This window comes from Anas platyrhynchos, chromosome 2 (genome assembly GCF_047663525.1).
Source record: "Anas platyrhynchos isolate ZD024472 breed Pekin duck chromosome 2, IASCAAS_PekinDuck_T2T, whole genome shotgun sequence".
Classification (NCBI taxonomy): Eukaryota; Metazoa; Chordata; class Aves; order Anseriformes; family Anatidae; genus Anas; species Anas platyrhynchos.
The window spans coordinates 14,442,071-14,448,469 of NC_092588.1; positions in this window are offsets into that span (position 1 = coordinate 14,442,071).

Genomic DNA, 6,399 nt, shown 5'->3' on the forward strand with positions numbered 1-6,399 from the left:
GCCATCAGTATGACTTCCTTTCCAGGTAAAAAACAGAGCTATTTCCTGTTATGAACTGATTAATGTTTATGCAATGCTGAAAACTCAGTATCTATTCAAGGTTTTAGTTGTATAAATCATAACAAATTTGCCATCATGGTCTTAGTCTCTTCTGGTGCACCTTGTATTCTAGGAAGAGTAGGTGTTGCTGGAATGCAGAGGACTTTTCTCATTAACATTTGTTTCAATATAAAAAGCAAAACCACAGTTCAAGATAAAACTGCAAGTAAAAAATAACTCTCCCTTAGTTATAGAATCATAGAATATCCTGAGTTGGAAGGGACCCTTAAGGATCATCAAGTCCAACTCTTGACACCGCACTTAACCAATGGTGCTTCCTCTAGTATTAGTAGTGTTATAACCCTGTTTCTTCAAAGTGAGTTTATTTTGTAGGCTTTTTCAGGGAAAAAAAAAAAAAAAAGAATCAAGACTTAAGTTTCTAATGTAAAAATAAAACCGAGAGAGAAAAATCTACCTGTTTATTTATTCCCTAAATAAAAAGATACAAATGCAGACATCTTCCCTTTTGCAATTCCTCTTTGAAACAACCCAATCAATGCAGATGATTTAATGGTTCAAATTGAGAATAAACATGTACTCAGTTACCCTTGTGAATGAACATGTAAAACACAGTTAGAGATAAGGTGAGGTTACGAAGGCACTTCGTACTTACAGAACTTTAGCCTCTCTTACTTCATGGGCTCCTAAGCAGCTTTGACTTTTCATTGACTTTCCTCACCTTTAATTTAAGACTGCATTGACTTTTCCTGTCACCTTAATCCATTTCTAGCATTAAATTGCTGCACAGCTAGCTATAATGCTACTTGATATTGATTATATTCTTTCTTCTCAATAATGTTTTGTTACATAAATTGAAAAAAAAATCGAAGAAATTTCCTAGTGTTTTGCTGCTTTTTGGTAGCTAATAATCCCACTGATTCTTTTAAAAATGTTTTATTCAGTGTTTAATTATTCACTTAACTCAAATCAGTGATTTGGAGGAAGGTAAGCTGTAAATGAGATGCTGTGCAGTGGCTGTGCAGAATATTTGATCCCTGGGGTTTGATGCAAATGGCAACTGCATGAGGGGGAATCCTTATCAGGTCCCAGAAGTGTCTTTCCAAGGAACCAAAATCTCATCCTCTGGCTGAAGTCCAGGTTGTTTCCAAGCAGGGTCACCACAAAAGGAAGGGGGTGATGAGGAACCTTGGTCCTGGGACTTCCCAACTAACACCCCATAGGATTTGGGGTTTGAAATTGAGTTTTAAGATCTTAAACAGAAAAAAAAAAGTGACTGTCTGAGCCCCCTCCACAAATTACCAGCTACAGATGAGCTCCTTGGGGGTTCAGTGATTCTACTGAAGTATGCCATGGTTAAGTTGTGCACAGACCACATATGGAAAACCAGGACTAATTTCTTCTGTGTGCTTGCCCTAAAATGGTGACAGTATTTCTTCCTTCTGAAGCTGTCCCTTGCAGGGAACACGTTTTTTTACAGCAAAGTGCTCAGCTGGGGGTCATCTCAATTACAATAACCCAAGCCTGATTAAAAAGTGCTTCTATGTTACAAAGGAATTGGAGAATTACAGAAAGGAATTACAGAAATGAAAAGGGAAAAAAGATAGGCAAAGACTACATGGAATAATACTGTGTTAGCTGAGCTTAAAATACACTGGGGAAATTTAAAAGTTGTTTGAAAAATTACACAAGGAAAGATAAAATTTTATATATATTTTTTTTTTTCCTCCCACCCTCAGGATTTAACCTTGAATTTATTGTTCCATGACAGGGTGTCTCCTCTCACCATTTAGTGAATCATAAAATAAAAAATCCATTTTTCTAGTCAAAAAAGTGATTCATACTTGCAGCCCAGGCTTGGAATACGTGCATGGCTAGGTAGGTCTGCAGCACTTTTACACTTGGTAGAGAAGGAAAGACCCGTGATAAATGTAAAAAGTTATATATATTGTTTGCTATATTGTTTGTTTGAAGGCAGATACTGGATTCATTCCTGAGTAACCATCTTGCCTTTATCCAGGGTGTCTCCCCTGCTTGGACATTACACAGGAGATATAATGTAGGGCTCAAGGAAAGCAAATCTCTTCTCCCATAATACTGCCTTTTCTCCCAAGGCAATTCCTCTGTTCCAGGAGAGAATATTTTGGGGTCCAGAACTGTCCGTTCCCATACAAACTTGAGCTGTGCTGGGAAAAATCCAGGAGAATGTTTGACGAATGCAAATTAATAACATTAAACCACTGTTGAAAGGTCCTATTGACTCATGTCTTTTATACAATGTTGAAACCTGTATGACTCTTAAACCTCTCTGTCACAGTTAATACCAGCTTTCAGTCATATCTTTGCAATGGAAACTCAGCGGGAGACTAATGGATGACCAGCTATTTTCTGCTAATACACAGTAGAAATGAATGTGGTGGATCAATTCTAAAAAACACAGTGAATTCAGAGAAAGTCAAAAATCTATTCTTTGTAAGAGAATTTTTATTTATTTATTTATTTTTATAATCCCAGATTCTGTGTTTAATTCTGTAAGTGTAGTTTAAAGGGCAGAGGGAGTTGTTAAATTTCACTTCACATTCACACTCTCCTCCTGTTGGCACCTCTGTGGAATTGTTCCTGCTGCTCATGCATTTTGAGGGGGAATGGACCCCTTTGTAGGCCAAATACAGCTTCACAGCTTGTTCCCCAACATTTCCCAGATGATTGGCACTGTGATAGCACTGAAACCCACAGGAATTCCCATTTATGTCCTTATCATTTCTTCTTGCTTCCTACAAAGGATCTGCTTTTGCAAAAAAAAAGTCTCTGTGGCTGGATGCAACATCCTCGTAAGCTCATCAGCAGTTTCTGCTGCTCCTTCAAAGTGCACCGCATCCTTCAAAGCACAGCACATCCTTCAAAGAGTGTCTAGCTGTTGCCTGTCAGCAAATGAGAAAGCAGGGCAGGAGCCAGAAGTTAAAGATTCAGGTTGCACGCTGCTGCTGGGAAGCGCACCGGTTCCAAGCGTTTTGACATCAGAATTGCTGCTAGTCCAGGAGCTAGCCCTGAGTGCTCGTGGCTCTTTGAGGATGAGCAGGTTGTGCCATGATTAATGAATTTCTGCTCTTTCTTATTCAGGCAGAAGCTACATGAACTGTTCCAGTCAGCTTCAGTCTCTGAGAAGAGTCAGTGGAGAATATAACTGCACAGCAGGAAAAAAATAAAATAAAAATCTGTGCTTCACCAAAGGCTCAATGGTTTATCTGCCCATTGTAGTTCAGGAAGAGTCGCTATAGCTGAGAACCTCATAGCTGTAGCATGCAAGGAGTCATCTGGCATCTGCCACAGCAGCATACCTTTCCTGGCATGTTGTGGCACTCATAGCTTGGATGTTTTTTGCCTCAGATCTCTAGGATAGCTGGATTCCCTTTTTCTGTGGTGTTTGGTAAAGAGAGGCAGCACATCAAGGCAGAGCACGAGGCAGTGCAATATGGGAGGCAAAGCTAATGAGCCCTGCTGTAACAGAAGAATGCAAGCCATGGGGTAAAGTGCCTCTGAAGCCACAAGGGATGTTCCATAATACAACCTTTTTAACTTCTGTTCATTTTTTTTTATTATTTTTTTTTTAATAAAAAGTCAAAGCCCAAGATTTTAGTGAACAGCAGCCACTTTTCTCATCAATGTAACACCTGGGATGGAAAATTGTAAGTGTGCATCAGTAACCATGTAAAAACCCTCTGTTGTGTTTCCATCGCAGCCACCTTTCTCACTGGGCTGCTCTCCAAAGCTTTCCCTGCTGCAGCACGTTCTTGCTAGATACTGACTGTCTGACACGAAGTCCAGGCCGTGAGAAATCCCACTGAATAACCTCAGGAAGGTGGTGATGCCCGAGGCGGTTAAGAGACTGTATGTCTCTGATTCCTTTCTTGCTTAAAGTGTGTACTCAGGTGGGAAAGGATTTTATTTTTCTTAGCTGAAAGAAGTTATCAGCAGGCTTGAGAATATAAAAGAGTACCTTAAGCTGGAGATACCTCAGGTGATTTTTTTTGTATGTGAAACTTCTATATAATTTTAATACAAACTAAATATATTGTTGTGCCTGATGTGGGCCAATGTGCAATGCCTGGAATGGCCATTATTCTTTGCTTTTATTAAGATCCCATTTTAATTGTACTTACAATAGAGTCAAATGAAAAAAAAAAAAAAAAAAAAAAAAGAGAGATTATTCATTATATCAAGTTTTCAACAAACATGGAGCAAAAGGCAGTTAACTTCTTTCTGGGACACTTTTGATCTAACCACACAGGATAAAAAGAAATGTGAGGGGCTGTAAGCAAAAAAGATATGTGATAAATACTATGTTGGAATTGGAATTTGAATAGGCACCCAGTTGAGGCACTGCAGAAAAAAGACAAATGGGGAAAAATAAAGGAGAAGGGACTAGAAGGGGACAATAGCCCAAGGAGGAGAAAAGGGAAGGATGTAGGAAGCACAAGTACTGTTGCTGAGGGTACAGCACTGAGGAAGGTGTGGTGGAGTGTGCCAGAATTCACAAGAAAGGAGAAAACAGCTCCAGAATTGCTTGATATAACCTCCTGACATTGGTAAGAGAGATATTGCAGTCCTACACGGCCCTCGTTGCTCAGGCTACCATTTGCTGCCATCGTAGCACGGGAAGTCTTGTTTGACCTTCCTCTGGAGATGATGAATTGCTGTTGTGATATCTCACACTAAGTGGGCATTTCATATATCCTGTAGTTCATATCCCATTCTTACACTCACTGCGCATTTCAGACAGGAGAACAGATGGGGATGGATATCATCATAGTTACAGTAAGGGTCTATTCCAGTGATGCTAAGGACAGATTTGTGCCTTATTTTTTCCAATTCAAGTCACTATAAATATTTCTGTCATTGTTTGGTGGGCACCTCGGCATAATATTGGTACCTAGGCCTTTTTTCATTGCTGAATGAGGAAAGTCCAGCCTTGTGGTTGGTGGTTTCATGGTTTCTACTCCAAAAAGTCCTGAGATCCTACAAATTCCTTAACCTTAGGCTCTGCTCAAAGTGTTAGATTCTGGTTGTAGAAAGAGAAATATAGTCTGGAGGATGAAGAACTACATAATTTACAAGCTCCAAAATGGTTACATTAAAATTTAGAGGGAGATGAACATACTTATGGACTTAAAATTTCAGTGCTACCCAGTAAGCCATAAGTTCACGTGAAGGGAACTACACCAAATGACATATAGACATGGAAAACAGACCACATTCATGATAAATACTTCTCTTTTTCACACTAGCTTCATGGATGGATTTAAGGAAGAAATTTCTTATCATTTTCTTACAATTATTCTGCAGATGATTGAAAGAATGGAAAGCTAATAAAAGCAGAGAAGTCTAGAAATTGTCTCTGAATTTCCTGGCCCTCTATATTTCCTCTCTATATTACAGTAGCATTTCTGCAGAAATCCCTGCCAGCCAGTCAGACAGTATTCTGAAAACAGCCTTTTACCAAGAAAATATCCCTGAGGATCAGACTAGAAGGGGATTAAGAAGAAATATATATTTTGTAGTTCATTTATAATGGGAGCATTAAATAACTAGTTTCTTATAGCAATATTCATAACTGCAGGTAAATATTTGTTCTAAAAGCATGCTCGGTCTCTCATGTTTAGGTAAAATTTCCTTAGATTACATATGGTTCTGTGTTACTTCTGCTACATTGCTCTGCTGGAGGAAATTCCACAGCAGAAAGAAGAGACAATTACACCATCTCTAGTTTTTGCTAGAGAAGTATTGTCAATTTTCTGCCTGAAGTACAAGGTGTGCTGCTCTTAACAAACCCACTCTTGTTGTCTTTCTCTCCATTCCTGCCCAGAACTTTACAATGTACATACTCCTAATTTTGAGGGGCTTTTGGGTTAGCAGCATTACTGTAGATAACAGCTGCTACCTCATTTTTTTCTTTAAACTTTTTTTTTTTTTTTACAACTTTCCCCTACTGCCTTTCATTAAGGATCAATATTTTGAATTAGCTCCTTCTTTACTCACATGTCTATTTCACCACTTTTTTTTTTTTTTTTCAAAGTTGTAATGAAAGTCTTCCCTATCCTTTCAATTTATCTGGACAATATCCTCATCAGTCCTTGTTGTGGCTGCTGAATATCTCTTTTTTGTTGTTGTTGTTTTTGTTTTGTTTTGCTTTGTTTTTGTTTTTAAACTTCTGGTCTTTTTCTCCACTTCAACCCAAATCTCAAAACTGAATCTGTGTCTCATATGGGTGCTTCTTTCATCCACTTATTATCTTTTATGTTGTCCTTGACCACTGTGCCCCTAAATTCCTCATTATGTCCAGGT